The sequence below is a fragment of the Triturus cristatus genome, chromosome 1_2, assembly GCF_964204655.1.
Source record: "Triturus cristatus chromosome 1_2, aTriCri1.1, whole genome shotgun sequence".
Classification (NCBI taxonomy): Eukaryota; Metazoa; Chordata; class Amphibia; order Caudata; family Salamandridae; genus Triturus; species Triturus cristatus.
Genome location: NC_140580.1, coordinates 313248679 through 313260714, shown reverse-complemented (window position 1 = coordinate 313260714; position 12036 = coordinate 313248679). Strand labels below are relative to the sequence as shown.

At 43.6% G+C, this 12036-nt stretch overlaps 2 protein-coding genes across 9 annotated transcripts in view; one reads left to right on the top strand and one right to left on the bottom strand.

Moving 5' to 3' along the window:
• The window catches only part of LRRC20 (leucine rich repeat containing 20), a 1457380-nt gene that overhangs the window by 1316220 nt on the left and 129124 nt on the right, over positions 1-12036 (top strand). The window lies entirely within an intron of this gene.
• LOC146867232 (ropporin-1-like) overlaps positions 1-12036 on the bottom strand; it is a 315883-nt gene that overhangs the window by 220260 nt on the left and 83587 nt on the right. For 3 of the 5 annotated variants that reach the window (XM_085614858.1, XM_085614861.1, XM_085614859.1), the window contains one exon: positions 710-780. The exons of the other annotated variants lie outside the window; for them this stretch is intronic. The gene's annotated coding sequence lies outside the window, so the exon portion shown is untranslated. The remainder of the gene's footprint in view (positions 1-709; positions 781-12036) is intronic. 5 annotated transcript variants of the gene reach the window in all.

The window sequence follows — 12036 nt, the reverse complement described above, 5'->3', positions numbered from 1 at the left end:
GTCCAAAACTATTCAAGCTTATAGAGGTAGATATATTTTTTGCTTTGCAAAGATAGGCAAGAGATATATGGCAAGCATTGATCTTTTAGTAGACTGGGAGGAAGTTTGGGTCTCAACTCATCAATTGATATCTCAAGACTTCTGATAAAAAGAGTGATAGAATCCCCACCTCTGGGAGTGCCTGAGACAGAGAGAGCAGAATAGTGTTGGATCACTAAAGGTATATTCACTTGTAGGATTATTGTAGATTCAGCACTATGTGAATCTTTGTGTGGACCTTATCCATGAAAATCCTAAATGAATCCTGGACCAGCAAAGCCTTGTGAACTTCTTTAGAAAAAATGCCTTGCTTTCTAAGATATACTGAAACAGGTACACGTGGCTGGACTGAAAATCAAGATCATCTCTGGTAAAATCGTTTAAACCAGCTTCACTCTGCAGGAGGCCACAACTAGAATAGCGTTATTGTGGCGAGTCTTGGCACCCATCTAGCTATCAGAGAAGCCACCGGGACTAAAGCCTACATAGAAAACTTCAGAGTGGTTGAATGGCCACTTTATTCATTAATGTTTGTGTCACAGACACTTGGGCAACTTGCAGAAGAGAGAGTGGTTGCGATGTTGGAACTCATTAAGCTATCTGCCTCTGGTCACAAAACATATGCTGGTTTGCATTATTGATCAGTGTGATGTAAGAGGTGTATGCTTACCTTGAAAAGGGTTCTAATTCAGATGACGACTTTCAGTTGGCAAGGTCTATCAGGAGACCATTCCCTTGTGACTGCAGGAAGAGGAAGTAGATGCTTGGGTCAGACTATGTCAATATATTACATGAAACCAGGATCATAACATGAAAAGGACAAGCAGAGGGAGATGGCTAAAGGAAAAGTTTTAAAAACAGTTACAATTAACAATATGAGCTGTTGTGTCTTTACATAGGTAAATGAATGAACCCCATCAAGATTAGCCAAAAGATTTCTAAACCTCAACCTTCAAAAAAAGATTTGTCAACATCAATTTGTTCACTACTCTCCACTGTTTCCACTACTGCAGATTGACAATCCACTCTACATACAAACACTTGAGGTGCTACCAACTAGACCCTGCCAATTTGTTCCTCAGTGATACTTGGATTTCTAAGTGGCAGGTAGTGGTAGTGGCTTTGTAAAGCAATGAGGCATTTAGGGCTTTTTGCAAGCATCGATTTTAAATATCTTTTTGGGGATTTTGATGGGGATTGGTTGTTCCCTTGCTCTTGTTAACCCACTTACCCATGGATTCACAATGAAAACAAAACGTGGGGCACCTTTGGGCAATTCATTATCTACAAAAGCAAAATTTTTTGCCCAGTACCTGAACTCCTATCGTCCCCTTGTAGAGCTTCCTTGTCCCGTTTCACCAGTCTAAAATCTTTTGTCTCTTCTAGCACTGCTTTGGCAAACATTCCACATTAATTAATCTTATTTTAATATCTCCAATTTATTTCGGAATACACAGCAACACCCACTGATCAACCCTAAGCCCTTTAGTACTTTGACTTAGCCCTGGTTCTGGCTAATGATGAAGGCATTTCCTCTACATTTGAGGACATCAAGGACAAATAAGGGGCACATTCTGTCCCCTGGATATACCATAATTGCTAGTTATTGAAGAACAGAGCCATGAAGTATCTCTAGGAAGACTCATATTCCCTTGCTAATTGTCTCATACCTATTATCCCATTACAGTACGATGACAGAATGCCCCATTGTATGCTAAAGTCAGCATCTGACCCATGTTAATCTTATTTTATTGCAATAATAGCTCATCAAGTGAACATTTAAACCCAGTTAAGATAAGTGTACTAAAAATGTAGGCCAAATGTTTTAACACTAAGCTGTTGTCTAAAAAACTGGTCCAACAATTTTAATTTGGGAATGTGAATCTGTGATGACAACTGGCTCTGTCCATTGTCTGCTCATGTAAGACAGCATTGACTAATTTCTATATTGTCTACCAGCATACCGATACAATGTACAACAAATCAATAGTTTAATTCAGTTCTCAAAATAAGAGTGTCCCTGCTCAATTTAAAGTAGTTTTATGGCCTGATAGCCCATTTCTGAGTGCTATACAAGTTGTTAAAGGCCCTGAACCTGTGTTGTAGGCCAGAGCCACAGATGAAGGCCTAAAAGAAAGGAGGGGTCCTTTAACAACAGGTATAGCCTGAGGCAGAAGGGCTATAAGGCTTATGGAGTATTCCACCCACTGATAGTAGAATGTTATACATTAAAAAGAGAGAAACAGAAACAAAACCTTTGGAGTGTTGTAGCAAAAGGCACATACCAGCCATTATTAGCCCTGAGCAAGTCTATTGTCTTCAATGGAGCTCCTAACATCCCAATATTCTAATTCTCTCTTTATTGCAGACATCCACGACAGCTTCAGCGCCGTCAGCACCCCGGCAACCGCTGAGACCCCCGCTCCCACGGCCATCACCCGCACCAACCGCCTGCTCGCCTGGACTAACATCAACGACGACAACACCATCAAGACCATGAACACCATCCACTCCGGATCCCCGGAAGACCCCTGCCCACACCACATCTTCAACAAAGCCAGCAGCACCATCGCACCCCATCTCTGGAAAACCATCAACATCTCCTTCGAAACAGTGACCTTCCCGGAAAGCTGGAAGCACACAGAGATCAACGCCCTACTCAGGAAACCCAAGGCAGACCCCAAAAACCTGAAGAACTTCCGACCCATCTCCCTGCTCCCGTTCCCGGCGAAGGTCATCGAAAAGGCCGTCAACAAGCAACTGACCAACTTCCTCGAGGAGAACAGCATCCTAGACCCCTCCCAGTACGGGTTCCGCAGCAACCACACCACCGAAACTGCCCTCATCGCCGCCACCGACATCAGGACCCTGCTTGACAACGGAGAAACCGCGGCCCCCACCCTCCTGGACCTGTCAGCCGCCTTCAAAACAGTCTGGCTCCGCACACTACGAACACGCCTCCATGACGCCGGAATCCGGCCCTGAACTGGACCACTTCCTTCCTCTCCGGCAGAACACAGAGCGTCCGCCCCCCCCCCCTTCTGCTCCAAAGCCACCGAGATCATCTGCGGCGTACCCCAAGGCTCATCCCTCAGCCCAACGTTGTTCAACGTCTACATGGCGCCGCTCGCCCACGTCGCACGATGGCACAACCTCAACATCATCTCCTATGCCGACGATACCCAGCTGATCCTCTCCCTCACCAAAGACCCCCCACACCACCAAAACCAACCTCCACGAAGGAATGAAGGCCGTTGCTGACTGGATGAGAAACAGCTGACTGAAGCTGAACTTGGACAAGACAGAGGTCCTCATCCTCGGACCCACCCCCTCGGCCTGGGATGACTCCTGGTGGCCGACAGCACTAGGAGCACCCCCTACACCGACCGACCACGCACGCAACCTAGGGGTCATCCTCGACTCCAGCCTTTCAGTGACAAAGCAGGTCAATGCTGTCTCCTCCTCCTGCTTCAACACCCTCCGCATGCTTCGCAGGAAGTTCAAGTGGATCCCCACCGAACCTAGAAGGACGGTCACCCAGGCCCTCGTCAGCAACAAACTGGACTACGGAAACGCACTCTACGCAGGAGCCCCGGACAAACTCCTGAAACGGCTCCAATGCATCAAGAACGCCTCCGCACGCCTGATCCTCGACATCCCTCGCTGCAGCCACGTCACACCCCACTTGAGAGACCTGCACTGGCTCCCCATCAACAAGAGGATAACCTTCAAGCTCCTCACCCACGCACACAAGGCACTCCACAACACCAGACCAGCGTACCTCAACAGTCGACTCAGCCTCTACACCCCCACCCACCAGCTCCGCTCCGCAGACCACGCCCTGGCCACCGTCCCCCGCATCCAAAGAGTGACCGCCGGCGACAGATCATTCTCCCACCTCGCCGCCAAGACATGGAACACCCTTCCCATCCGCCTGCGGCAGACCGAAGACCTCCTAACCTTCAGGAGACTTCTTAAGACCTGGCTCTTCGAGCAGTAGCAGCCCCCCCCCCACAGCACCCTGAGACCCTCACGGGTATGTAGTGCGCTTTATCAATGCTATGATTGATTGATTGATTGCACACGCCATACCTAGTAAAAATGTCTTTCCAACATGTGTTTCATTCCAATGGCGTGAAACCAAGGATCTTCCTGTGGGCTTACAGTAAATATTCCACCATCTATTAGCAAATAGGAATACAATCAGAAGTGAAACAAGCACCAAGCATGTATGGATGATTAATTTCCAAGAGATGCGAAATCAGTCAGTGCATTAGCTTGCTGTCAGTAGTTAATTATGTCTCTTAACTTTGAAAGAACCCTTGGCCCCTGTCTGGCTCACTTGTTTAATTTCTGAAAGAGCATCTATTTACTAATATTGGTGAAATGTTTACTGTAAGCCCTGAGGGTATTCCTTGTTTTCACACAATTGGAATGAAACACATGTTGGCAAGAAGTTTTTACCTTGGTATGGGCAAGTGCAATAAAGACACACTTTATGATTGACTGTGGACACTCATATTTCGAGAATTGAATGAAACTATTGATTGGTGGATCATAATGGTAGTGTTCTGATGGGCAACATAGATTGCAGAATCCTGAATGTGGATCTTAGATTTTTTGATACCTAGTATAGCACCTCTCTGTATTACTGACCCAGGTATATGTAATATAAACTGTATCATGTGGGGTATGCAATACATGATACATATGTTGTAAATGGTTTGCATAATATTAGCCCACTATTGCCACTCAAGCAGTTGAAAGAAAGGAAAGTAAAAATAGCTCTTTGACTGTGTAGAGTTGTCCACATATCATCTGGCCACTTTAACATGGCAACATAAATTCAGCAGACCGGGTGACAATGTATTGAGAATCCAGTATATTTTAGGAGAACAAGACATATTTACAGTATTTCCAAACCAGATCCAGGCCACTATCCCTCTTGTTCTGTCTAAACCCAATTACGCCAATAGCCTCTACCATGGATCATCTTTAACAACTATGAAAGACTACAGCAGATTCAGAACTCTGCTGCCAAATTACTCTTTTATATAAAGCAGCACGCCCACATCTCCCCTGCCTTGAAGGCCCTACATTGATTACCGGTTGCCAGAAGATCCACATTCAAGCTGCTTTGTATCACCCACAAAGCAATACTTGGATCTAATCATCAGGAATAAAATCACCAAATACATTCAACAAAGGAACTTCAGTTCTAGATTGGTACCTTGCCTCAGAATCACACCATGCAAGAAAAAAACAGAAGTGGCACATCCTTCTCTGTTCATGTAGCTAAACTATGGAACTCTTTGCCCAGAAACATAAGATCCACAGATAACCACTTTATCTTCAGAAGACTACTCAAGAGTTGGCTCCTCCCCACACAATCACCGTACACAAACATAAATATACAGCATATTCCTGTGTATATAAGCATTTATATGGATTATAAATGTGTACCTACATATGAAAATATGTATAATTATTATGTTTATAAATATATGGATATTCAGTAGTTCTACTTAACAAATGTACATATTACTTATGGCTATATTATTCTATGTTTAACACGTATATAGGTGACTGCATACATAAGTAAATCTTTAGTATAGCTATTTATCTACATTTGCTTCACTATTCAATTAAAAAACAACAAATATTATAAAAACAAATACATTAATTCATAGTCCAGCAACACTTGAAAGTCTGAGTTTATTAAATACAGCTTAAATCCACATATATTACCTTCCTATACATATATACCTTCCATGTACTTATGCATCTTGATACGTATTACTTCACTTCCAATTTAGCATCTCCAATGCACTACCCTATATCTCACCCTATAACTCTCTCCAATATCCTCTACCTTCACTCTCTGACTCATTGCAAACCCCATTCTACGACTATGATTCCAAAAATAACCCTTTCTACATTCTTCCCTTTTCTATCCCTCCATGCATCAGCGCACCGCTTTTACTATTCAGATCTCCCTAACAAGCCATTTTAACCCTGCCCTTCCCCATCCACCTCCCCTTCACTCACCCCAAACCTCCTACTACTGCTATGAGCTTAAAAAAAACAATTTCTAGACCCTTCCCTCTTCTATCCCTCCACTATCCTTTCCAATCCAACTAACAGAGTAACATGTCCACCACCCAAATTAATTTAAGATTTCCCTATACTAATTCACCAATAATCCTGTTTGGGTTCTGGAGTAGCGTGCTACTCGCCGAAAAAGCGCTTTAAGTCCACGTCATGGGTAGTAAGCGCTATATAAATGCAATTACTATGATCAATGTGCTTAGAAATCACATTTTGGGCATGGAATAGCATACGGATAGAGAATGGTCCATAGCATTTGATAGGTTTAAATGTGTTCCATAGCTTTTGCACGGTTATTTCATCCTTGTAATAAAAGACGGCAAGCGTAATTGATTACGTCAGCTTTAATGTCACATTCCCAGCAAGAACAGAGTCCATACTGCAAATTATTAATTAAAACATGTTTTATTATGATTATAAAACATGAGACTGTTTCCTTTCTTTTCTTATTCTGCATAGCTGGGACATAGGTGGTAGTTACCTATAGACCCCCTGGTTCTTAAAGACCCTGAGCTAATTTTTGGTTCACATAACACCAAATGAACTGTCAATTTGTTAGCTGTATATCAGAGAGAACCATATAACTGGCACAAATAATACTAGCTGACAAATGGATTATGGTTATTAAATATCCCAATTGTATGCTCTTAGGAAGTTTCAAACTTTGATTGGTAAAGGAAGATGTCACAAGCACAGCAAATTCTGGTATGTTTCAAAGGGATCACTGACTAAATATCGAAGGTCAAAATATCGATCTACAAAAATATCGGAACAAAAATATCGATGTCAAGAATATCGACATCCTATCTACAACATCGTAAGTACAAAATTATCGATAATTAAATATCGATGTCAAAAATATCGTTAGTAAAAAATATTGGTTTTTTTTAGTTTAAAAATATATGTAAAATAAACCAAATACTTATAAATAAAATAAACATAATTAAATATATTTTATAATATCTAAAATTATTAATTAAAATATATAATTTAATAAAACATTAATTAAACATATACATATAATATATAATATATACACTTAATAATTATTTTTAATAATTATTTTAGTAAAGTATAAATTATTAAATGGTTTTAAAAATTACCAATACATCTATACACATAAAACAATAACAGTAATAAATATTAAATAATTACATATAGCAAATAAAAATAAATAAATTTAATTTGAATATTTTTTATTATTAATGATATATTACATTAGCTAAAATAATACAAAACATATTAAATATCAGAGAGAATAAAACTACTAGTCCAACTCCAACAAAAACAACAGCAAGGAAAATGTTGGATAGCGTAGGGCTAAAAATTAGTATTTCCACTACAGGGAGTGTAACAGTAGGGAAAGTGTTGGATAGTGTAGGGGTAAAAATAACTATTCCAATTCCAGAGAGTGCAACAGTAGGAAAAGCGTTGGATAGCGTAGGGGTAAAAATTACTATTCCAACTCCAAAGAGTGCAACAGTAGGGAAAGCGTTGGATTGCGTAGGGGTAAAAATTACTATTCCAACTCCAGAGAGTGCAACAGTAGGGAAAGTGTTGGATAGCGTAAGGGTAAAAATTACTATTCCCACTCCAGAGAGTGCAACAGTAGGGAAAGTGTTGGATAGCGTAGGGGAAAAAATTACTATTCCAACTCCAGAGAATGCAACAGTAGGGAAACCACTGGATAGCATAGGGGTAAAAAATTCCCACTCCATAAGTCCAACAGTAGGGAAAGCGTTGGATAGCGTAGCGGTAAAAATTACTATTCCCACTCCAGTGAGTGCAACAGTAGGGAAAACGCTGGATAGCTTAGGAGTAAAAATTACTATTCCCACTCCAGAGAGTGCAACAGTAGGGAAAGTGTTGGATTGCGTAGGGGAAAAAATTACTATTCCAACTCCAGAGAATGCAACAGTAGGGAAACCACTGGATAGCATAGGGGTAAAAATTACTATTCCCACTCCAGTGAGTCCAACAGTAGGGAAAGCGTTGGATAGCGTAGGGGTAAAAATTACTATTCCCACTCCAGTGAGTGCAACAGTAGGGAAAACGCTGGATAGCTTAGGAGTAAAAATTACTATTCCCACTCCAGTGAATGCAACAGTAGGGAAAGCATTGCATAGCGTAGGGGTAAAAATTACTATTCCCACTCCAGAGAGTGCAACAGTTGGGAAAGCACTGGATAGCATAGGGGTTCTATGAACATAATAACCAATTAAATAATTTAATTCATACCGCAACACCGGTAACCGGCACCCGGTAACCTTTGTGGGAGGTATGATTCCACCCTTCTGAAGTGACCTTCGTGAGGTCCCTGGTCTTCCCGGTACCAGCTTTCTTGATCCGGACAGTACAAAATGGTTGCTGCCGACCAGAGACAGAGACCAGAGACACATTTCTGCCCTCCTGCTGCTGAACCAAACTCGAGCAGAGGAAGACAGCACAATAGGCATTCTGTCACATGGAGGTGTGACCACCTGCCAGACAGGTTTTAGTGTATTGGGGCTGGGTTGGTGCACTTTCAAAGTGCCTGAAAGTCTGCCTCTGGGGCACACTTGGTGTCCCTGTGCATAGTCCAGTTCAAACCAGTCTTGGGAGCCGTTGGCTCCTGCTCTGGTGCGAAACTGGACAAAGGACCGGGGAGTATCCTCCCCACTGTCCTGACCCTCCACTGGGAGGGTCCCCTGAATCTGTCCAACCCTCTTCCATGGGTGCAAAAGGGCTTACCTGGCTGTAGGACCCTAGATTCGACGTGGACAAGATTCTGAACAAGAAACCACTGACCTTCGACTTCTGGACCCTCTGGACTTCACTGGAATTCGACTGGGCCCAAGTTCGTCTCCCTCTCCATCCAAAGCATCGTATATGCCTGTGCATCATACAGGCTCTGTGCAGAACCTGTGGAGCATCAAGGACAACTGAAGTATCTCCTTTGGGGTGAAGGAGTCACCCCCCTGCATTCGCTGGCACCGTAATGCAACTGACCGGTCTGCTGATCCTGAGCTTCTGCAGACTCCGAAGGCTCCAGCAATACAGGAGGTCGGTTCCTATGTTCCTTGAAGTCAAGCTGTCTTCTCACCAGATTGAGGCCAGTATCCCTCATGGGGACCGCATAACCCGAGCCCCTGTGCACAGCGTATTTTTGCAAGTGCATATGCTTGTTGGCGTCCCCTAAGTGCATTGGGCTATCGATAGCCCCAACCTCTGTATATATTTTGTACAAAGGACTTTGGCCTCCTCGCACTCTGTGCCCTTCAAGCTGTTACTGAAACTGCTAGAGGTCCCCTCGCTACCCCTGTGCCTCCGGCCTGTGGGTCCATCCGAGAGAGAACACTGCTTTTCTTGCACTCCCCTGGTTGCTCCAGGCCTGCCATGATTCCCCTTGCTGTGGTGAGTCCCCTGGTCCCTGCTGGGCCAGACCATAACCTTCTTTGACCTTCTTCGGGGGTTGCCGCTTCCAAGGCTTGTTGGTGCTCCCGCCAGACACTGACCCCTCAGCACTTGACATCCTTTGTGGGACAGCTCCTATCCGGTTCCTGTGTGCCCTTGACGTCTCCTGGTCGCTGCAGCTATAGAGTCAAGGTCTCCATCTTCACACCTGAAGCACCCGACATCAGTGGGCATTCGTCTACCGAGCCCCTGGTCACTCCTGAGTGACCCAGACTCTGTCTCCTCTGCTTTCAGGTTGTTTCCATCAAGAATCCACCTGTGGGTTCCACCCGACACTTTTCTTCTTTCCAGCAGTGGCATTTCTTTGAAGACTCCCATTGAGAACGACTGCGGTTTCCGATGCCACTTCGATCCTTTGCACCTGGCTTCCCTGGGATAGGTAACTCTGGTCCTTCAGTATCCATGGGTGGGGTGGCTCTCCAACCTTCCATGTTCTAAAGGGTTTCCTTGTAATGCACTGGGAAGGGTCCTTAAACTGTAAAACTGCAAAAGCGACTCTCCCATTGAATTGTTCGCAGCACGCGGTCTTGTTCTCACACTGCACCCGTCCTCTGTGGGGTCCCTACTTACTCACCTTGGTGGTTCCATGGGGTCCCAGCAATTCTACCTCCCTTAGACACTGTCTTGACTCGAGTCGTGGTTTTTATACCACTAATTTAGTATATGGTTTGGTCTCCCCATGGAGCCCACTGTGTATTAGTGCTAATTACGATTGTTTCTGGGCTACAGTTTAGCGTGCTTTATGTTTATCTGCGTGTAGCACATACTGTGAAGTATTAAAGGTGTGTTATATTAATAAATACATATTCTTATAGCTACTGTGTGGTTCTTCTTTCATTTGACCAATACAGTAAGATTGCATTCAGGTAAAACAAGCTGCTTAACATTCCTTCAAGACCAAGCCTGAAGGCTGCTCTCCACAGCTACCACTTGGATAGCTTTCTAAGGTTATCTTTGACCTCTTAAATCACCATAAGGGTTGTTTGGACTGGTGCAAGGCGCCTACTTTAATTAGTGGACATCATATACAAGGCCAAATTCTCACATTGGTGTGCAGCATTTGGGATTCAAGCCTGCATTGTTTTACCAGATAAATCTTTGTATTGATTAACTGAAAGCACTAAGTACTAGGTACATATAATAATAGCTTAGAATAAGTGAGTTCTACTTAACTTAGGTTTGGGTAAGTCAAGGGTCTAGCACACCCTTTCTCCAACCTCAGAGAGTCTATTTTCCACTAGGTTAGATAGGTGCAACACCTCACCACACTTAGTATGTCTTCTAAAGGAGATACCAGTAGCTATCTGCCCTATAGATACAGTGAGCTTTCATTCCAAGAATTGAAAGCCTTGTATGCCTCTAGAAAGCTGAAGACAGGGAGGAGTGCCAACACTCAACGTCTCACAGAGACCTTACTTCTTGATGACCTTAGGAAGACTCCTGGGTCAGATGAACAGGAGAAAGTGGGTGAGACAGGGAATGAGGACAGGTCAGGAGGTGACTCCTTTTATGACCTATACTCAAACCCTGGCCAGAAGGAACAAGATGGTTCCCACCTGGACAACTCAGATCTTCAGCGAGAGGGTGGAGAAGGCAAAGATGGCTCCCTCTTCACCCCTCCTGGAAGTGTGCAGAGTTTACCAAGGAGATCTAGATCTCCCTCTGCAGAGTCTCGTCACTCAGGACAGTCTGTAGGGACCTCTGTATCTAGCAAGAGGGACCACTCTTTTGATAGGGAATACCCATTTCTTGAACTTGAGAAAGATAGGCTTAGGCTCAGGCAAGAGCAATTGGCCCTTGATAAAGAGTCGCTAGAAGTCCAGAGAGCTAGAAAAAAAGTTGGGACTAGAGTCCCATGGTGGCAGCAACAGTGTCCTTAGAATTAAAGAACATTCTTTTCACAATAGGAACCTGAGCAGGATGGTCCCTCCCTACCATGTTGGGGATGACATCCATAAATGGATAACTGCTTTAGAGAGGGCCTGTAAAGTTCAGAGGGTCCCTCAAGAGCTGTGGGCAGCTATCTTGTGGCTCTCCTTTGCTGACAAAGTTAGAGAAAAGCTCCTCACTGTTAGAGAAGAAGATGCTGACAATTATTCAGTCCTGAAGAGTCCTCTCATTGATGGGTTTGGCTTAACCACTCAATCGTACATGATTAAGTTCAGAGACACCCAGAAGGCACAGAATCAAGACTGGGTATATTTTGTGGACAGTGCTATTAAGGCTCCGGAAGGCTTTTTGCTTGGCAGCAAAGTGAATGATTTTAAAGGATTGTACAATTTGATTATGAGGCAGCAGATCCTTAATAATTGCTAAAATCAGTTGTTGCATCAATACCTGGTTGACTCTGATCTGACTTCTCCCCAAGATAAGGGTCAGAACCAGGGTGAAGCAGAAAAACCAGACCACTGGTGGTGACCAAAAGAAGCAAAATGC